Below are 23,408 nucleotides of genomic sequence, written 5' to 3'. Positions count from 1 at the left end.
TTCTGAAAACGTTTCTAATTTCACCTAATTTCGGTAAAGTTTACAATTTGCACAACGCTACTTGTAACATTCTCTCACATTTTTTACAGAATTTCTGTGACTCATCAATGATGTCAGGCGTCATGAAATGTGATGACTTGCGTGATTTGCAGTTATTGCTGGTGCTCTCGGTGCAATGTGTGCTTGCGGGCCCTTCGTTGGTGGTGGCAGAGTCGAGACCCGTCCACTCCAATGTACACGTGGTGGTTTAGCGTGTGAACATGTGCTTCTATTGGAATTCTCAAGGGCATATTATCAAGCCCATTATCGCCGCTTTAGTGGCAGTTTCCTGCCGCTAAAGCGGCGATAATTTTATTGCCGTTCTTGATAATATGCCCCTTTCTCTGTTATGTTTTCTCCTACATAATGTGTTCTTCTTTTCAAGGTTAACAACTGCCCTTTTGTCCAGTGCAACCGTGCAATTGCCGTGGTGCTTTGGGAATACCTCTTCCATGTGTGCTTTATTATGTTTATCATTGCATCCTATATTTAGAATTGCTAAATATCTCTCATAGCATCTGAAATGTGTGCAGCTTTACCAGCACGTCTCCCAGTGCATATGCTCACTTGTCTCAAAAGGTCAAATTCTTGCATCTAGCCAACATCATGAACTCAGGGAGAGTTCGTATTAGTAAAGTGGGGGAGTAGGGCCACTTGCTTTTGGCAAGTTTAATTGTTTGTTGAAAACACTATCTGGCTGTGTCTATTAACTCAGGGACCCCAGTTGTCTCCAGCATTGGAGAAGTGTTGGCGTTCCTCACTTTGTCTAGAACAAAGTCTACTACACCAAGCCGTCACTTTGATCCTTTTGGCCAAAACCATTGTGGGTCTTTCAACAGTTTGTGCTGTTTCTTCTTTTTTTCTAATTAGCTAAACAAGCATTTGAGCTTTATTTAAAGTCTTTCAGACCTTTGAAAGAGAAGGGTGTCAATTACTTGCTGCCAGAAATCCACTACGGCTGCACAGCTTCACATCATATCAGTGTAGTCTGCTCTATCACATGTTCATCTGGGTCATCCCTCCAACATTTCCAGGTCAGTTGCTGGTGTCAAATATATCCAGTTAGGTCTTAATGCTTTTACTTCCTCTTTCCTAATCCATTGACAATTATATACTCTTTATTTACATCTACTACCATTCGTCCTACTTCAAAAGTCACCCCACTGTCCATCCAAAGTGCCACTCCTCTAGCATATGTGGGGACCTAGGTGTACTTTGCTGTGTTAAAAGCAATGTACAATCCAGGCGTTAGGAACAAGCATCCGACTGTACAGAGCGATGACACTGAAGAGGGAGCCACTAGGTTTCTTACAGCTGAGCCTAAGCTCGCTCTTCTGTTGGGAAACATTGAGACGGCAGCACATCCAACAAAGAACGGCTTGCTCGTTATGTCTTAAAATGATCCTCTTCGGAGCAGGCCTTCTACCATACATTTACCCTGCCTAAGACCACCATTAGAAGCAGCATGGGCCAGGGATGGAAAAATAAGCAGTGGCCTCCATGCACTGAGTGATAACTCTTAGTGCATCTTGTCCATTGATTGTGATTCTATTCCTGAAGGAATCACCCCAAAATGCAGACCGGCTCGCAGGACACACGCAAAGAGTTAAAGGGGGTTCCTAGTAAAAGAAGGCTGGCAGGCTATCATGGATTCCATATTCAGTTGTTGACAATAAGTTGACTTTTTCAGTACCAACAATGAGTTAACTAGTAGACAAAGCAAAGTCTGTGAAGTCCTACTTCCTAGCCTCAGATAACACGGTTGATAAAGGCATACCTATAAAAACAGAGATTTCTCTTTGCAATTCTCAGGTTCCAAAACTAAGATACAATGATAACTGTGTCAGGGCCTCATTATACTCAGCAGCAGAGGAATGGCAGAGCGATCACACCAATCCCTCCCTCTCAACCATGTATGAATGCTTTCAAGAAGTCAGGAACGAGCAGGCAAGCCTTAAAGACTCAGAGACCAGCACGTCCTTTCGAATTATCTCTTCCTTCATTCAGAATTACTGTGACTTTCTTTCAGTGTGCTTGAACTGTGCGCACAGACTAAGGATCAGATCTGCGCAGAGAAGCACGGGGGAGTGGCAGGCCCCCTAGGACTCATTTATTGGACCTGGTTGGTTTCATTTGAAGTGGCCTGTGTCTTCCCATGAACTACATGCTTTGTGTTTCATCAATATGAAGAAGCCTTAAGATCAGGAGTAACCGCGTACTTTTAATCTAAACCACTTCAGCAACGTCTTGCGGAGGGGGGCTCTGGATGTTGGAATAGTATAATTTACTATCCCAACTCCAGTCTGTGCGAACAGTAGGGAAGGTGTTGGATTTTAAATCCAACACCTTCTCCCCCCTGCGCAAGTTGTTGTTACGACTTGCTGGGTAATGGTATGCATTGTTACAACGCGGTTGTTGTAACAATCATGTTATAATTGCATGCGTGGTGACAGATTCATTGTAAGGGCTGTTTACCCTCTGAAACAGGATCATAATGCATCTAGTAATTTTCCAGACCCTCCACGTCTCAGATCAGAGCTCTACAAAATTTCCAGATGACAGATCTCATTAATAATTGCATCGTTTTGTGAAAGATTGATTACTGCTATGGTCATCTCCAGAGATTGATCGCCATTTTGTCAACACATAAATAGATTGTTCTTTCTGTAAAATGTGTTAACCTTCAACTGAATGTCTCATTAGGGCATGCATTTGCAGACATCATTAATGATGAAGCCAGGTTCCAGGCAGTTGACGAGCAACACAATGTTTAAAGAAATACATAATGTTCAGGCATTTCAAACAAAGATATTTCTAAGCCTACCTGTTTTGAAAGATCTTTAATAAACTGAGGAGTACTCTTACGAAGGCAAAAATAGAATCAAAGGGGCAAATGTACAAGAAAATACCAGCGCACGGTGCTATGCAAAATTTGGCAGCGCAGTACTCTGATATTTTCTAAATGCAGGGATGCGCTGTATTACAAAAATATGGCACAACCCTGTGTTTTCCCAAGCTCTGCCACAAAAAAAGCTGCCTAGCGCCAGCACGTGCACCCTTCTACCATGAGTGGCTGCGCTGCAGGATGATTGTTTATGTGCAGGAAGGCACACCTTCCTGCACATTGACAATCAATAATGGCAATTTGCTCTTTTTATGTGTGCTGTAGAATGCAGCAGACATAGAAAGAGGAAAAAACAAGAAGAAATTAATAATTTCTCGTCGTATCGCCACTATAAGACCAGGTACTATCTGGCCCTTGTTTTTGGTGCTGCACTAGGCTTGTAAAGCTGGGGCAGCATCAAAAAGCATTGGCTGTTGCGATGGAACACCTACTGCAACACACATTGCATGCCCCTTTACTGCAGCGGAAAGGGGCATATTTACAAGCTGATGTTAGGCTGCGTGAAGTAGCCTGGTGCTACTTTGTAAATATGGGGAATAGCACAATGCCACTGGAGCATCAAAAGAGTGACGCTCTGGTGGCGAAAGGGGTTGTAAATAAGCCTCAAAGAGTTGTTTTTTGTTTTACTTCGTATAATATATATATTCAATCAGTCAAAAAATAAAAGCAGTACTTATCAATTTCATCAAATTATTTTTTTCGGAAATTTAAATTGAAAAAATAAATTCCAACCTAAAGAAAAAAGAATGTGCATTAATTATTAAAAGTGACGTATACAACTAATTACATTTGATTTAATAATTTTTTTATAAAATGTATTGTTACAGTTTTTTTAAATTAAAAACTGGTTATTAAAATACTTACATATGTGCTATTTTTTATACTTTTTACCATTACTTTATATTTATATATATTTGTATCTATTTCAAATAGTTGAATTTAATTTAACATTATTTCCTTGGATGTTTTATTTTAAGCCATTACCGTCATTATTTTCTATGGGAGGGCGTTTCTTTACCAGTGGTTGGTCACATGAAGTGCTGGACTCTTTTTGGTTTGGCAGAAATGGCAAGGTCTTTCACATAAAACATGCATGTGACATGCTTGAAGCAAATAACCCAAAAGAAACACCAGGAAGGCATAAAAGGCATATATGGCTAAACCACTCAATTTACAAATGAAGAAAAATGTTACACAAAATAGGTAAATTGAATAAGAGGATCACATAGTGTAAAAAACAAACATTTTGGAACACCTTTGACAAGGGTATTCCAGTTATCCTATCGGAAGTGCAATAAAGGTAAAAAATGTCACTGTCTAATGCACTTGATCAGGATCTAGGCTTTCACTGTGTTTGATGTGTGAGCTATTGCAGCAGGGTGGAAGTTCGTGGCTGGCCGCAGTGAAAGATGTTCTCATCAAAATTAGAAACTTTTTTGTAGATTGAGAATCATCTTCAGCAAGGCAAACCATGCATTTATATCCAGGGACGGACTGCTAATCAGGCATGTGGTTGGGATCATTATGTGGCCCATTTTCTAGCAATTTGTGGGCCTGTTTTTATGACCAGATCAGACTTTTTTTTAATGTTTATTTCCCTGATATTACCAGAAGCATTGCTTGCAGCAAACACAAATGCATGCAGTCTTCCATACCTTGCAAACAACTATTAAGAATCCCTCTACAATTTCAAACTGGCCTTATTGTCAATTTTTAGCTATCTGGTTCCCTAATAGGGGCCAAATTTACTTTGGTGCTTGGGCCTATTTTTTGTCTCAGTCCAACCCTGGGGTGGATGGCACAGTGGAGGCTGGTTTCACTACAGGTGGGGGCTAGTTTTATTGCTGGAGACCTGCCAGACATTTTCCTAATTACAAAGCTTCTAAATAACCAACTCAAAAACAAATGGTTTTAAAGTGCACTTAAACATGCTTTGCAACCATTTGTTTTTCAATTGCTTGTTTAAAAGCCTTGCTAGTAGGAACGTGGCCGGCAGGACCAAGAAACAAAACCAGCCCGCAGAGCAGTGAAAATTCCTCCCACTCTCCCATAGCACTAAAACATCCTGAAGCAAGTCTGACTCTGTTTAGATCCTAGAACGGCTCTATTAGATGTGATAAATTGAACGAGAGGTCCAGCTATAGTCAATATTCTGAGTGTAGGAAAATCACCATGAGGAATTTACCAAGATTGTGACTTTATGAGGTAGGCTTGGAAAGGTGTCAGAGTGTCTTGGTAGTCCATGCAGGACATATATCTATGTTCTAACTTTTTTTTACAGTTTCTGGTGGCCCTGCTAACTTGAAAAAAGTTCTCAATTTCTTAGGAATAGGTCCATAGGCTTGAGGCTACTCTTTCCAGTTGCATGTGAGTGACCAAAACTCTGCTTTTAGGTTCATAAGAAAACACCTAGCTCTACCATAAATTTATCAAGGCAGGCATCAGCTTCCTCTGTCCTTAGACTTATTAAACAGGAGAAATCTTCACTTCCAACAATTTCACTGGAGTTATTCTACTCAGGAAAGTATCCTCTGTATTTGGTCACTTTGTTCCTTCCAGTCATTGGAGAGTAGATCACTCTGGTAGGATGTATACCCTCTTTAGCCCTCTGGATCAGCAGGAGAGTGGTATACAAGGCCTGGAACAAACACTGGAACACGTATGTGACAGTTCTGGAGAACAAGACTTGCAACATTTTAACCAGCCTCCTCTTATCCAGCAAAAGGGTGCAATGTATGCCATCTTTAGTGTTTATATGAACTTGGAGTTGAGCATAGTCTCATTTGCTCCTTCTGAAAGAGTAATTGAATGATGGGTGGGTAGTTGGCAATCTTATCAGGTTCTAATGTAAGTTTCTTCAGGAATAGCAGTATCTGGTCTGTTCTGAGAGCTTGTGGGTGGATGCCTTGAGTGGGGGAGGCATTGCCGCTAGTGTGTATTGGTCGGAGAACAACTCTGGAGACGGCTTTATTGAAAGGTAAATGTAGGAAATGACCATCTTTTGCTTGGCGTACCCCCTGATTTGTACTCTATCTCTTTTGCTGGCTATAGAACTCTATGCACTTTACCCCTGCTAACATGTGCATGTGCTCCTCCTTTCTGCTTGATGCCTTGGTATACCCTTAATTGTCATATTTAACTTACTAATAGGCCCCTAGTATATGGTACGAAATGGGCATAGGGCTTGCAAGTTAAATGTCCCAAATGGACTGCAGCACCCACTGTGCCATCCTCCACAATGACAGTTTAAAACCTGGCTCCAAGCCTACTATAGTCACCTGAATAAACTAGCTTTTCAGGTTTAGTCACTGCAATTTGACCTTCCAAAATAAACCTTTTTACCAGGTCTAAACCTTACTTTTAAATATTTGAAAGTCACCCCTAAGTAGGCCCTATTGCCCATAAGGCAGGGCACATGGAATTTAAAAGCAGGGTATGTAGGCCCCAAAAGCTATTTTCACTGTACCAAGGCTGGCTGTTAATATTTCATCTATCATTGCTATCTTTAGCTAGGAAACAGCTTCAAATGTTTAATATTTAAGTTTTTTTTCGTTATTAATTAGAAGCCCAATTTGTTGGTGTAGTCAGATGGTTATTAAATATTAAGTAAAAGGCAATTTTAGAAATCTACCTGTTAGGAAGTGAGTTTCTGGTTGGCAGAGGTATGCACCCTGTCCAACCAGGAACCACAATCCTAGTCAGGGGAAGTCACAAAACACCCTAAATGTTCCTGTGCTCACTCTTTGATAGCTTTGCACAGAGCAGTCAGGCTTAACTTAAGAGGTACAAAGAGCCCCTTGTAAACTCACCTACTGTCGTCACTGGTGCCACCATCCGCCGCCAGAGTCAGTGCAGCCATTCCGGTGCCCAGGGAACAAGAGGGACTGCCAAAACTACTTCTCCCAACATTCCCTGTGCTGCGCACGCTGCTGACGCGGCCACACAGCGCCAGGAGGCATTAAAAGGCTTGCAGGGCTCCCGCAGCGCGGGAGTCCCTTGTAAACTCACCTACTGTTGTCGCTGGTGCCGCCATCCACCGCCAGAGTCAGTACACCCGTTCCGGTGCCCAGGGACCAAGGGGGACTGCCAAAACTACTTCTCCCAGCATTCCCTGTGGTGCGCATGCCACCGACGCGGCCACACAGTGCCAGGAGGCGTTAAAAGGCTTGCAGGGCTCCCGCAGCGCAGGCCGCGTTCGGGCATGCCCGGGCCGTGCCCAGGCAAAGCCCGGGCTGCGCCCGTCAGAGCCCGAAGGAGGCCGGGCTGGGCCGGCCCTCTGCCATTGCTGCTGTGAGGTGCATGGATTTAAGGTACTGCTGTTCCGTGGAACCCAATTTCTTGCTATGGCAAAACACGTTAAATGTAGGGATGGTCAACTGCAAGGGGGTGGCGGAGTTGCAGGGACTCTGGATGCCTTTCTTTCACAGGCAGAGACAGTTTTAACTCATGAGATCCTGCTCACAGAAAAGAGACTTTCTTTGGACATTATAGTCACACAGAAGAGATCCTCAATGGGCGGACTAAGCAGGGCAAAATCTCCCGTAGCTGTTCCCTTAGATACCCTGTCTTTGCCTGTTAATAAGGAGAATACACCATGCCGCAGGAGGTAGGAGGGGGGAGGGGACAACAGACTCAGTGAATTCACCAAACAGTGTAATTGCTCAGGGCATGGAGTTGGGGGAGCCTAGTGTGGCTGATACATTGAAGCAAGAAATTGTCATCTCACCTGAGGCGATTATCACTAGGCTAGTTATCCCACCCACAACGCTAGAGACACAGGCAGTATCTGATGATAGGGATGAAGAAGTTAAAACGAGGTCTAAAAGGAGTCAAAATGTTAGTCAGGTGAAGGGTGGGGAGGCGCAGTTTTCTACCATTGAGCCGTCTGTTAGGTGACGTGGGGGGTGGTACTTTGCAAAAACCTAACTCCAAACCAAATTCAGAGCCTAGAATAAATAGGAACACACCCAAGATACTTCCACACGATACAATGGCAATGGACAACAGCCTAGGTTTGGCTGAGCCTGTGATGGGTATGAGTTCAGTCTTTAATCAACAGATTGGTGAATGTAACAACGATCAGTGGAGTAGATTGGAGTCGCTAATCTCTGTATTGCTTGACCCCATTCGTAATAATTTACGCTTGATTGAAGATAAACTATCTAGACTCGAAAATCTGATTAGTGCACCCACTAATGGTGTTAATGCGGTGGTGATATCTCCCCCTGAAGATACAACAAATAATAACTTCCTCCCAATATTACAAAGACTTGATCAAGTAGAATCTACTGTGGCATCTATGCGTACAATGGTTGGCGACATGATTTTATGTTCTGGGGTAAAATCTAAATCTTGTTGGGGGCTCAGCTTGTTGTGGGCACCCAGAATTAATTGAAAGGCCATCTACTAATTGTAATGTTGAATCGCTTAGTTCAGTGAGGAATGGTGCCAACAGGAGCCCTACCAGTGAGGATGTGCAGAAGCATAGCAGGCCTGGAAGCCCCAGCCATTTGGCAAATACGGATCGGCCCCAAAGTGCTAGTAGGCAAGGTCCTTCTTCTACAGTTAGGAAAGCTACAAATGCGAAGAGCAGGAACAAAAAGGGTATAAATGAGCAAATATCCCCACTGGTGTCCCCTAAAGGGAACGTTTATAATAATCAAGATGATAAGGTGACGTTATACCTTCCACTTGAGTGTGGTCCCTATGTAGCAATCCTTATGAATGTTCCTTCATTGATTAATGAGCAAGTTGAATCCCAGATACAGCTAAAAAATAAAGTTTGTTATTGGCTCTCTCAGAATAAAAAATTTCTAAAGTCAGACTTTGATAACATCCTATTTGTGAGAAGAGTTAACTGGGTGGGTCTACTATGTAAGTCTCATTCTGGTGATTGTATTGTTATAAATTGTAGATCTCCACATATCACAGATCGACTGTTGGGGTGGGGGACTTTTTCACTCAATCAGAGACAGGACAAAGCGATAACTATTTTACCGCTAGGTTTTTTTTATTGACATTGCGATAGTAGAGGGAGGAATTTTGACGTTACCAAAAAGGATAGCGCTATGCTCCGCGCATCTATCGAGGCACCACCCCTGGAACTGAGTAATAGGTTTTATCCCCTGAGTGGTTTAGATTCCCAGGATTGACTGGGCAGTATACTCCCCTTTTTGTCACAGCTACACGAGGTTGGTTCCTCTTTGGAATTTACTGCTGTCCCTGGTACTACTTCCGTATCACGCAATCAAGGTAACTCAGGTTCTAGTGACCAAGATACAAATATTTTGCTTCTGCCCCAATATTATAATCATGAGGGGCCAATAGCCCCAACAGGTCACTCACAGGGAAATGTTTCTGGCTGTTGTATCAAAGATAAATGACCCAGATTGGGGTATATTCATAGACTTCTTTGACTTCTGCCTATTACAGGAAACCTGGGCAGTAGGGTGTGTCCATAGCGCTGGCTTCACCACCTATAGTACTGAAGCAATACAGCCCCCAGTTGGTCGCCCAGCCAGTGGCCTTTTGATCTGGGCGAAAAACTCACTTGTCTATAAAGTAATGGTCTTGCGCCTAGGTTGTCCCGAATTACTTGGTCTGGAACTGTCCTCAGAAAAGGGGACCGCTAAAATCATACTTTTTAATATATACAATCGGGTTGTCAGCCCACAGAAACTTTCTGGGACAATAACATCGCTGGCTAACTACCTTGATTCGACCATGGGAAATCACAGGCTGATTGTCGCTGGAGGTTTTAACACAACCTTTGAATCGGTGAACTATATACAGGACCTTATCCTGGAGGGGGATAAAGCTAGGGGGATTGCGAAACTTCAGATCCCTCCCATTAAGAAAACCACAAGGGTGGGGCAACAAGTACTATTGTTTACTATTGCCCATGGTGTCAGAGCCTGTAATGGTCGAACTGACTCTGATAGAGCAGCAGGTCACACATTCAAGAGAGGGGCATCGAAGACACGGATTGACTATATCCTTGTCGACTTAGATCTGTGGCCTTTAGTTAAGGATATGGACATCATTGCCCGGGAAGACAGTGATCATAACGCTCTGTCACTGACGATGACGGTGTTAGTTACCCAGCGCAGGCATCCTAGGGCTGAGTCCACACAGGTCATCACAAATAACAACAATAGGAGAGTTAAGTGGCCAATGATCCTAGTCGACCCAAACTCTCTTCCCCAAATATATTCTGTGGTGGAGCTGTCTCTTATAGATCTAAGTATGCCTACCACTGGGTTGGAGGCTGTTATGAGTATCTTCCAGGAACTAACTGCAAAATTAAAACCAGTCTTTTATAGACAAAGCAATAGAGTTAAGCAGCAAACAGCACCCTGGTTCAACGATGCATGTAAAAGGGCTAGGAACGAGCTAATGGTGATGGTAAAATCGAAATCCCCTGCAGAAATTGCGAACAGTAGGAGGTTATACAAACTAGCCCAAAACAAAGCAAAAAGGGACTGGGAGTGTGAAAATTGGAAATTGCTCTTAGAGGCCGCTAAACATAAGAAATATTTTTGCCATCTATTGGCAAAGGGATCACCAAAACTGGTAGCACAAACTGATTTCTATATTCAGCCCCAAGTATGGGAAGAATATTTTGGGGCTTTGTTTGCAGACCAAGGCCCGTCGTTCGCTCCAGCCTTAAGCATGAATTCTTGTGAACAGGTAGTAGTTGTTGTTGAAAACATCACTCTTGCGAAAACAATTACGGCCATTAAGTTCCCGCAGAGCGGTAAAGCACAGGGTCTTGACAAACTTCCAGGAGACCTGTTTAGGGCTGAACCGACTGTTTGGGGCCTGCTGCTTTAAAGGGTTTACAATACTATCCTGAAGGGGGTGCTATTCCAGAGATTTGGCGTGGTGCCGAAATCATTCCCATTCATAAGAAGGGTGATAAAGGGTCGTCGGGGAATTATAGGCCCATCAGTCTTATCGATGTATCGCGAAAAAAAATTTGCAAAATTATTCTAACCAGAATCCAAAACTGGATAGAGGAAAACAGTGTTTTGTCAAACCTACAGGCAGGATTTAGGGCTGCAGCCAGTACCACGGACCAAGTTTTCAGGTTCCTCCTGCTAATTTGGAAAGAAGTCACAATCAGAGGAGGTCAACTATATGTAGTGTTCGTGGACTTAAAGACTGCCTTCGATTCCATTGATAGGGTCCAACTTTGGCAAGCGCTGAGCACATTGGGATTTCCACCTTATTTGCACAAAGTTCTTGTCAGGCTACATCGAGACACTTTTGCCAGGGTCAAGTGGAATACTGAAGGCACTCTGACAAATGCCATAGCTGCTCAGAAGGGTATTCGTCAAGGATGCATTATTGCCCTCACACCGTTTATCCTTTATATTAATGGCTTAATAGGAGAACTTTTAAACTGCGGTGGCGACTTTCCAAAACTGGCTGGCAAGGTAGTGCCTGCTTTTTGCAGATGACACACTGCTTATTGCCAGAACACCCAGTGGTATTCAAAATCTCCTAAATAAATTTGCCTTAGTTTGTAAAGACTAAATATATGATTTTTAACCTGTATAAATCAAATAAGAGAAAACTTACCCTGGACATGCACAGTTTGGAGCAGGTTAGTTCTTTTGACTATCTGGGTATCCGTATTAATGATAGGCTAGCATGGACTCCGCAGATAGAAAAGAGCATCACGACCCTCCAGCATGTTGACTATGCTATAGTTCAAAGGGCTAGAGCTTCCCCTTTTCGGCCAATATCCCCCATTATTGAAATCCATGGGGCTAAGGGCCTAGGTGCAGCCTTGTGCGGGGCCGAACTGTGGGGGCTGGAAAACCTGACAGACTTAATTTGTGCTGAAAATAAATTTATCAGAGCCAATTTGAACCTCCCAGTGAATACACCACTCTTGCCACTTAGACTTGATCTTGGCTTAAAACATATAGATCATTATGCCACTTTGAGGTCAATCTTATTTTGGATCAGACTGTGGCTAAGTAAAACTCAGGTGCCCCTGAGGGAGGCAATGGTAGAGCTGATTGCCTTGCATAATCAAACAGGCCGCATCAAGTGGTTATTAAGATCAAGCTCTGGTTTTCAAAAATTGGGATGGTGTAACTCTGGGAGGATCCAGGATCTATGACCAAACTCATGGTCCCCCTTGTTAAAAAAAGGTTTTGGGATCTAATGATCTCAGAAAGAGTTGACCGGTTTGCACATGGCACTTTGATTGCGGGGTTCTTGAATGTTAAAGGAGTATTTGATTTTGAAGGGTTTTTAGATAATATTGAACCGCCCCAGGCACGAGCCCTGTATGTTCAGTTCAGATATGGAACCCTTCCTTTGAATGCATTGAAGAGCTCTTGGAGAAACATGTCTGTAAATCCTTTGTGTCCTCTATTCCATATTTCCCCCAAAACCATTGAGCACTTTTTTTTCTGTTGTTCATCTTTTGCTGAACTTAGGAAAACCTGGCTGGCCCCTGTATGGCGTGTTTGATCTTTTAATTGTCCACTGGCAGCAATATGTATATTTAAATCAGATACTACAAGCTGTCTAGTATTTGCTGTCTCAAGGTTTTTAATGTTTGCATGACTGAAAAGGCTAAAAATGAGCAAACATGTTCTTGTGCCGTAACTTTAATTAGGTTAAGTGTTATTTCTCTGACGCATGTACATTGATTTAAAAAAAAAAAAAAAATCTAGTAGCTTGTTTTACTGTATTGTAAAAATTTGTAACGGTTTTTATAGTGGTGCACATTTTATTATTGTTCTTAATGATCATGTACTGTATTTGAAATGTGAATGATCATATTTTAGATCGATTGAATAAATATATTTGTAAAACACTTAAAACAGTAACATACTGAAAACACCATAGAAAGACTCCACACCAGGTTAGAAAAATAGATTATGGTTTTATAAATAGAACAAGACTAAAACAACAAAAACCCACCAAGTAGAAGTTAAGATATGAATTTTCAAAGAATAATTGTAAAATAGCACTAAAAAGTAATAAGCGCCTAAATGGGACATCTGGTCATGCTACACTTGAGCTAAGTCAAAAGTTCAGGCCGACCAAGATGGAGCGCGGGCTGGATAGAGGGACCCACTTGGGCCTGCTGAACCAAAGCACATTGATCTGAGTGCATGTTCGCTGATTAAAATGTGAGGTGCTGCCAAAGCGATAGGTCAGTGTCGAGCCACGCAGTGGAAGAGATGTGTTGATTTTCTCAATGCAAGTACGAGGCACTGATTCTGAATGCGATGCACAGCTGCTGGTCCCACAGTAGGTGATTCTTCGATTCCAAAGGTGATGCACTGGTTCCGGAGTCGATGTGCCGCTCCATGCAATGAAGAAGATGCAATGGTTTTGACATATTCAAGGGCAAAGATGTGCTTGTTCTGATGAGGATGAGTGGGTTAGGGCTGAAACAGCACTTTATACCCAATTCCTAAGACTTGCAGCAAGCAATATGAGTTGACCCCTTTGATGTCCCTGAGACTTAGAACATGAGGCAAACCAGCAAGTCTTTGGAGTCCCTCTGGGTTTAAGAGATGCAGGTCCAGTCCATCTAACCCAGGCAGGAGAACAGCAGGAAGGAGGGCAGCTCAGTAAAGAAAGAGTCCAGCAAAGCAGCAGGCCTGCAAAGTGACAGCCCTTTCAGTAGCACAGGAGTTATTCATCCTGGCAGAGTGGTCACACGCCCAGAAGGGTACTGAAGTCATGTTGTCAGAGGACCAGTACTTATAACAAGTCATGCCTTTGAAGCGATGGAATCTTCAAAGAAACCTTTGAAGTGCACAGAGGTCCTTCCTTCCTGCCTTGGCTCCAGAAATCAATCCAGGGGGTATGCATCCCTTTGTGTGTGGACAGGACAGACTGCTCACTTGTAAGTGTTAGGCTGTGCCCAGGCCCTACCCCCATCACCCAGGATGTCCCATCAAGACACAATTAAGCTTCATATGTGTGTGGCTGTCTAGAGAGAATATACAAAGCAAACCTATAAGTACATTAAATATCCCAAATATGGTTAAGCCAACATTACCATGTTTAGGGGAGAGAGCACAAGCACTTTAGCACAGGTCAACAGTGGTAAAGTGCACAGAGTCCCAAAGCCAGAAAAAACTAAGTCAAAAAATGTAGGGAGAAGGGCAAAATGTTGAAAGAAGACCACCTAAAGGAAGTCGGGTTTAGCACTAACCTTTTTCTGCCTAAATCCTAAATTTGCATTAGCTTCCAGCTGCAGCTATCCGAGTGCCTAACCCTTACTGAGGTGTGAAAAATTGTTCCCAGAGCGGAAACAAATGCTTGGGTGTGGGGAAGTGTTTATGTTCCTCCAGCAGGATGACCATTTAGGCAGTGCTCAGGAATTAAATTGACTTCGCAGGGGAAGACACCTACACAGATGCCTTTTTTGTTCCCGCAGTCAGCAGTTTGAAGTGATCCCCGAGGAGGGGTATCTCATGATCCTCGACACACCTCTGGGGTGAGCACACAGTATCTGAACAAAGGAAAAAGGGTTTCACCATCTTGTATTAGGCAGAGAGGGGCATGTGTTTGCAGTTGGGCACACAGGACATGCTGCAAAGGAGGTTAGGGTAACACCTGGGCACTTTTACCCCATTGGTTAGGAAAGAGCCGGGAGTCACCAATATACACAAGATGATGTCAGGCAATAATGTAGCATGCCCAAGTCCATCCTCAGAACACTTGCTGGACCCTAAAATGATTGGAAGTAACCTGAACCTGCTATCTGAGACCTGAGAAGTACCTTGGAAAACTTGACATGCTTTCCATCTTGTACCCAGGACAAAGTAGTGTACCCCAAGGGCCATAAGGCTGACCTCCTGTACAAGCTACATGGACACATCAGGCCACATGAGATATTTCCTACAACTGCCAAGCTGCACAGTTTCAACTGCCCTGCTGTGGACCCTGCTGATGGATTTGCTAAAGTAAGTCTTGACTCCTAAGTGCTGTTCCCGAGGTCCTAGAAGTCTTCACTGTGTCAAAGAGTTCTTCTTTTAAAATTCTGGGAAACCTGGGTGTTGGACCCGGCCTCGTGGCGTGGTCCTTACCCCCGTGGATTGTGCCCGTTCCCCGACCCGGCCTTCACGGGCCACCCTTCCGAACTGCACCGAGACCCCTCATTCCGAGCCACACGAGGTCGCATACCCCTCGGGGCTCCGCCATCTTGTTGGCATCCCCGTGACTCTGTGCGCCAGCCGGCGCGACCCCGCTCAACCCGGCCTCGGCCCCAGCGAAGCCCCGACATCGAGGCACCAAGAACTGGCCAGGGGGTGCCACATGAACCATTCACCGCCCCGGCGGAGGACAGTATCGATGAGACCCCCAACTGTCCTCCCATCCCTAGGTGTGATCGCCCGGCAACTCTCTTGGGCCTGGCGCCTCTCCTGCTGGGCGTCTGGCCACCTCCACCCGGCCTCTCCCCCCCCCCGGGCGCCAGGGTCCGGACATCAAAGGGCTCCAGACCTATATCTGGGGCGACCCCGCCACAGATCGGCAGTTGTATCCCGGAATCGAGAGCCCTGCTGATTGAATCGCGGCCGACCCTACGGAGAAGAACTCTTGTTTGAACTATCACGAGCCCTGCAGACTGCGTCGCGGCTCCTTCTTGTGAACACCTTGAAGCCCCCCGGAACATCGGGGCCCTGCTGACGCTGTCGCGGCCCAACCTCGCTGAAACCTCCCTCGGAGCCCTGCTGACGACGTCGCGGCTCGAGCTGAGCAGAAACCATCTTGAGAGCCCTGCTGACCTGATCGCGGCTCCCCACGAACTGAACGCCAGAGCCCTGCTGACGCCGTCGCGGCTCGACCCCTCCGAGATCCGGAGGTCCTCCAGCTTGAGGATAAGAACTGGGCCCCAGGTACCCTCGTACCGAGCTCCTGCCAAAGACTGTCCCGCTACCCCTACCCTTCCAAAGAGACACTGAGACTTTTTGTGGATCCCTCGATCCCTTCGTGTAAATATTGATCTCGTAACCTTTTAATGCTGATAAAGAATTGCTCGTCTTGAGACAACCTCCTTGAGTCCTGTGTGGTGGTGTTACTGTGCTAGTACGTGATAGGAGAAGGATCTCTCAGGAGGCTTCTCGGCAGCGCTCGGCTACTTCGTGCAGTGTGAGGGCCCCCCCCCTTGGTGGTCTCGCCGACTCCTCGGGGTCCGCCTTCCAACACTGGGACTTCGAAACATTTTGACTACAAGGACCCATGGAGAACAGTGTCTTGCCTACTAAATCGATCCAACCAATGTGTGTTGCTGCAGGCCTGAAGACTCAGGTTTTCCCCTCTTAGAGCTTTTCCGCAGAGGCAAATCCAATTTGACAGGGTCTCACAGAGAAGGAACTTGGCCTCTTGGAGTGCTCTATGGTTACAGCCAGCAACCATGCCTTGCTGAAGGAATCTGAGGGACACAAAAGTGACTAGGTGAGAACGTAGAAATCTTCAATGGGATAAGGCGACAAAAATATCTATCCAACAAGGGTCATTTTTGGACACGAAATTTGAATTTCTTACACTTGAACCTTCCTGTCAAAAAACAACAAGTTCATCAGGACCTTGTCTGAAGGCTATTAGGCCTTGTGGAGCCCTCCTACGCAACATCCTGCTTCCTTGGACTTCCTCCCACCGGGTCAAACCTGGTTGCCATATCCAACATATGCTCCATTGTGGTCAGCCTCAAATCCGGCCAAGATCCCAGTCTACCATGACCAGTTGACTGCAGCTGTTGCTTAAAGCTATTACGTGCAATTTTTATTTAAAAATTCAAAAATACAAATCTCTGGTTCCCCTTGTGGATTTTTTGCATTTTCATGTCTTAATGTGTATTAAGATTTACTCTACTTTTCTAAATTCCTTTGTGATTTTTCTTGTGTTGTGTTGAGAGTGTGGTCAACCGTTGTATGTTATTTTGAGGACAGTAGTGCTGATCGTTTAACATAGCGCATGATGAGAGTTATACTGTAGTTGCTCACTGGGGTTTAAGTGAGGCAGGGTTTGGCCTTGATGGCCCGTAAAGGCCAAAACAGGTAATGTTTGATCTGTGTTTGTCTTTATGTTATGTTATGTTATATAGGTACTTGTAGAGCGCAACATTCATCCCAAGGGACATCACGGCGCTAAGACAAAGCAGAGTGCAGGCAGATGTAAGATTCCAATTGTCAGATTAGTAACTGGGGAATAGGTGAGTTTTTAGCTGTTTTCTAAACATTAGGTAATCTTCAGTCAGGTGTAGTTCCGGTGGGAGTTTGTTCCAGAGGACCGCTGCTGATTTTGAGAAAGATCAGTCACCCATCCTGGCTTTAGTCATACGCTTGACAGATGCCAGTGCCTGATGGCGGGATCTCAGATTACGCGAAGGTGCATGAAATTTTAATTTACCATGTAGGATTTGTGGGCCTGTTTTATATAACGTTCTATGTGCATAGCACATGAGCTTAAAGTTGGCTCTTTGGCGTGCAGTTAGCCAGTGTAATTCCTTCAGACAAGAGGCTGAACTGTATCTGCTCTTGTTGCATATCAGTTTAGCAGAGGCGTTTTGGACCACTTGGAGTCTGGTGAAAAGATAATCAGCCATGCCAACATACAGTGCATTGCCATAGTCCAGGCTACTCACAAGAAGTGCTTGTGTCACCGTTTTCCTACAGTTTAAAGGGATCCTTCAGCTGAGGGAACCATTATAGTGAGATGCCCCGAAGCGCTGACTGAATTTGAGCGGAGGCATGAAGTGTCAGGTGGCAAAACAAGATGTCACTATGTGTTGAGATGGACACTGGAACATGTTATCTGTTTACATGACTTCTTCCTTACGAAATGTTTTTGTGGGGAAGCCAGCAATGTTAGATTTTGTAGCCATAGATACTGAGAAATGCAGTTAGGTCAGTCCCACAAGAGATATATGCTGCAATGTGGAGATGTCATTCACTTCCTTTAACGATGGATACTAGGAAATTAGGTCTGTTTTAGCAGGCTTCTTTTTTTAAAGATGGTGTTGGATGCGTATTTGTGATGTCACTTGAGTTTGATTGTGGGAAATGCAGTGATGTCAAATTCTGATTGAGTATATGCTAGTAAATGAGGTCCACCGGAGAGATGATCTTGCAGACCAGTGATGTCCCTTCCTTAACAGGTGGGTGTTGAAAACACCTCTCTACAGATTTTGTCAATCTTGCTTACATTTTGATGTCTTTATAACGAAAAAAGTAAAGAACAACATCATCACAAGAACAGATCCCAGCTCTGAAAAGCAGAACTTTTACCCCAAATCTTCGTTCTGCATTGAGTGCATAAGAAGATGATATTTAGTATGCGAGGCATAGATGCTACATTTTCCTGTAGCATCTTTAAAACTCACTGAAGCACTCCTAATGACATATAATAGAAAAGGTTAAAAACGTAGTATGTTGGAATAAATACCGCTCATCAGGTATAATCGAAACAAATATAGAGTCTTGAATTTCAATGTCGAGCAAGGCTTAATTATGTACAGAGATAAACTCCTCGTGGCAAACTGTTCCAAATATGAATAACGAGAACCCAATCTAAACTTACCACTTTTTATTATTTTCAATGTGTTTTAATTGCTACTCTGTACCAACTCGCTTCATGGTTGAGATCGATTAAGATGTAGATACCAAAATGTTGCTCTGAATTAAATCTTTCTTTTCAGTAAATCAAGCACATACGCGATATTTGACTAGACTTGCTCCAGTAACCTAACCAAGGCATTTTATATAGGGTGTGGTTGGCAAAACAAGGGCCTAAAGATTATAACTTTAGGAAATGCTATTCAATTCATCAACATTCCAGGAATCATATCCAAGCCGTTTTTAGTAAGTCCCATAAGTCTGAAAACGGTAAGAGCAACCAGAGAATTTCCTGAACTCGAATGACATCTGTTTCTCGCCTTCCTTGGCCCATAGGGTCATCAGAGTGCAGGATTTCAAATGTTCTGCTCGTTTAAGTTCCCAATACCATGACCACGACATCACACATTCAGGCCCAACCATGACAACGTTTGTCATCCCTATGTGGACGTCCACGTTTTTGTGTTGAATTCTTCCAGAATGGTCTGTAGCCCTATCGATGTCAAGTACAGGAGGACTACAAAATCAGCATTTTGTAATATTGACATAGATTCCCTTCCAACAGTGTGCGAGGAATACCTCCACAAAAACCCCAAATCAACCTTAACAATTGCTTAGTCTATGAAGCATGCATAAAGCAATATTATTTCACCTCACAAGTATGAATCAACAAGGATCAAGCCAAGCTGTTGTCTAATGGACCACAAGATCTCCAAGAAACTCTGATGGCAACAAGCAAGAGAAGGAAGTGAGCTCAACCCTCCCCAGAAGACTCTCTTGTTTTTTCCATCTAAGCATCCATCTATTCATCCTTTCACCCTTTCATTCACCCATATATCCACTATTTCACCTTTGCAATCTGTCATCCATTCATTATTTCATTCTTACATCCATCATTCCATCTTTCATCATTCCAACCATCCATTCACACATCCACCATCCATACATGAATCCATCGATATAGCCATCCACCCTTATATTTATCGTTGGGCTTACAAATCCTATTTGCCATACATCATACACCCATATTTCCATTTACTCTTCCACCATCCACCTATCCACTCACCCACCCATACACCCACCCATTCATCTACCAACTCATCCATCCTATCACTCTCTCTATCTTTCTTTTACCCTTGCTGACTTTCACCTTTCTTTCCTTCCAGTCTTTCCCTCCTTCCTTCCCTTTTATATTAACTGTGGTTTATTTCTTCCCTAAAGGGTTAATTGTGATCTTTTGTCTGCCGAGTTGCAAAAAGAAGAGGCCCATAAAGAATCCTATTCCCTGCTGAAGCAGGGGCTTCAAGACGCTCCTCCTCTTCTCTGTTTTTTGAAGTTCCTGAAATAAATATTCATGTAAAAGCACTCTACATCACATGCAACAAAGCAATCATCCTATGGAAAACAACCATTACACCGCTTTCGTTACAACGCATGCCTTTTGTCCTGCATCCCATTACAACGAAAATGTCTTGCTGTAGGGGGTAAAAGGTGTTGGATTTAACTCCAACTTCCCTACTGTTGCACAGACTGGAGTTGGAATAGTAAATTATACTATTCCAACATCCAGGGCAACCCCGCCAGCAAGTCGAGGTAAAAAATTGCATTGTAATGGCATGCGGGGTAAAAGCATGCGTTGTAACATCATACAACCTCATCCTATATTACATTTGCAGAACTTGATCTCTTTTTTTCAACAAGGTGATATAAAATGTACCCATTCCGTGATTCCAGCATCATCAATGTTTGGTTAAAAGATCCAACCAGCGGAGGCAACAAATTATCTCAGACCATCAGATCTGCTTTAAATACAGTGGTCACAATGAAGTAAGATCAGAGGTCCTACTAGCACTGCCGGAGACTTTTATCTTAGTGACATTACAACCACTTGGTTTACAAGGGCTGATTTCATTGATATTTTTATTGACATCTACGAGTTTCATATATTCACCCCTGCAAAACTATGGCACTTATAAAGCCTTAAGATGGTCTACCCAACACATTTATGATGCAGTATCCCGTCTGCCAATCTGTAAATCAGGGCCTCTGCTTATGTTTTTTGAAAAATCTTTATCCATGCCTCTGGTAACGAGCCAACCTACTTGACGTTCCTACGAGAACAGTTTTCCATGCAGGTGGAGCAACTTCTTCCTCTACCGCCAAGCCCAGTAAAGTGTATGGGATTTCGTCCACAATGTCTAGCAGAATGAAGTTCATAAACTTTTGCCATGGAATGTGTAGATGACTTAAGTGAATCGGTAAGTGTGGTGTGTCTGACATGCTGGGACCCCCTAAGGCATGCTGGGAGACTATGTGGGTATTTACATTGTGACCCAACTTTGGTGTATATTTTCAGTGCACACAGTTGGGTGATGATAAAAATTCCATGATCTGTCATTGGGACTTACTTGAGTTCTTCTGGAGTTTTCACCACCAATTTGACTCCTCTCAAGGCAGAGACAGCTACTTGGGTATGGGAAAATCTGCTGCCGTGGTAGAGGACTCAAAATGTAGGGAAATCCCTACCAAGAGTGTAGAAGAGGCTATACATGCATCACACTGCTAACCAGACCTTTCACTATCAAAACTCTAAATAAGTCTATTAGTCATCAAGTCTGTCTGTTTTCCAATTCAAATTCAAAATTTTATTGATATAGATATCAGAGAACAACATTATATACAATTATAAATAATGCGATTAAGAGAAAGGACAGGAAAAAGATGTGACAGTCTTGACACAAGCACGCTATTAATACATAGGTAAAAACGTGTGCAAATTGTAGCAAACAAATTGATCAGGAGGTGTCTTCGCTAAGGCAATTAGATCATTGATTTTAAATACATTATATTTTTAAAACAAAAAGGTTTTAGAAAACGATTCCTGGCTTCCGTCACTGACTTACAGAGACAGACAAAAAGAATGTGCTTAATATCTAGAATCCCACCCTTACCGTTTTTACATGTTCCAGTCTTATCTCCTTTGTCAGACCAGTACTTAAAAAAAATATTTAAAGATCAAATTCCCATTGTTGACATGATTAAAAATCGCCTAGTACTATGTTTGTTGGTGGATGGGTTATTGCTAGGGGCAAGTATGTACCTACAACCAGCAATAAGGCCCCCCCCCCCAATATGAGGTCCAGACAACGTCTCAATACATTAGCCCCTGGCTGAACCCTTGGTAGCTGTCTGCGAGCAGGCAGGCTTAACTCAGAAGACAGATATGTAGAGCATTTAAAAACGTATTTTTGACTGTCTCTGCTCATAGGTACATGGCCTCCACCAATGAAGCACCTAGGGGAGACCGTATGGGTGACTTATATGTAAAAATAACATAGACTACCACTTTGAAAGTACCTTTAATTCCAAAGTCGAATTCGCATATAATTTCCTCTTAAAGACAGTCTGCATAGCAAGGCTGCCTTTAAACATTACAGCAGGCAACACAGTAGTGCACACTCCAGTGCTGGAAAGTAACTGGGCCTTCAAACACCCCTGACCTGTTAAATACTTGGGACTTGAAGGTAGTTTGCATCCCCCCATCCAATTTTATTCTAGGGACTGACATGTTCCGTCATTGCCAATTGTAGTTATACCTAATTACCATACACCTTTTTCATCAGAGCACTGGCTTTGGACCTGGTTAGCAGAGCCCAGGGCACAGTCAGAGTCAGTTACCACCAGTATCAGTCAAACATGGGGGGGAACAGGGCAGAAAGGATGACTTTCTCACAATGTTCCAATAAAAACTTCAGATATTCTTGATTCTGCTTGAAAGATATACTGCCAGAAAAGGGTTTGTAAGTTTCTAACAGAGAGCAATTTGTAGTATTCCGTGTGTAACTTAGTCTGGCCATTGTACTTTTAGTCGTGCTGGTGTCCATAACTGCAAGTGTGCAATCGTACATTGAAATTTCGCTAGTGCAATACTAAAATAAATAATAAAAGTATAAGTTCCTTATTTGTCATTAAAAGTTTCAGTCCTTATGAGTTCTTTTAAGGTGGCTTCTGATGCGTGTAGTAAATTATAGGCCCATCTAATCAAATTTGCCAAGGATCTGTTTTCAGATCATGGCACCACTGTATATTAAACATATACATGGACATAAATAAAGAGGTGTATTAGTGTCAGTGACCAAAATAACTAACAATCCAACTAGATCTTATCACTCTGCTTACCACTGCAACAGCAAATTGCTCACATAGGCCTGCATTTGGGGGTAGCCTCTTGGGTGCAAATTGTGCACCCAGTAAATAATGTTAGTGCAGAATTTGGTGTTTAATTGGTTCTCAAATTGCTTTACCAGGCACCATCAGGTATCAGTGCCTTAGCATCTCGGTCTGTTTTGCTCTAGCACAATCATTATATTATGTTTTTCTCTGCCTCTTGCCACAGCAAGTACTCTTTGTAGCACCTATCCTTGTGTTTTGCGTCACACTATTATTATATCATCTATGAACATAAAAATAGGGGCGGGGTTGAATAGCAATGGGAATACATTAGCGCACTTTAATTGAGGACAGTCATTTTTCTACAATAGGAACGTGAGTTAGAATTCGGCTACTAGAATTTCTATCTTCCAGCGCAATACATTCACCACCATTTCCTTTGCCCTAACAGCTGGACTCTCTAACAAGCCGTGGTGAAAACCCAGCTTGTAAGGTAATTATATTTGCCTGTAGCCTTCCACTATTTTTCAGGCAATCTTTCATAGAGTTTACTGTGCCGGATGTTGAGGCCGTTCTGTCACTGCAGATAAGACTGATCCACCTTTACACCTGGAGGCTTGCAAGTCACAATATCAAGGGGCCCAATTCACAGAGCTAATCTGAGACAAAATCCTAAACTTACTACTTTTGGTATT

The sequence above is a fragment of the Triturus cristatus genome, chromosome 2_2, assembly GCF_964204655.1.
Source record: "Triturus cristatus chromosome 2_2, aTriCri1.1, whole genome shotgun sequence".
Taxonomy (NCBI): domain Eukaryota; kingdom Metazoa; phylum Chordata; class Amphibia; order Caudata; family Salamandridae; genus Triturus; species Triturus cristatus.
This window is presented reverse-complemented; position numbering follows the sequence as displayed.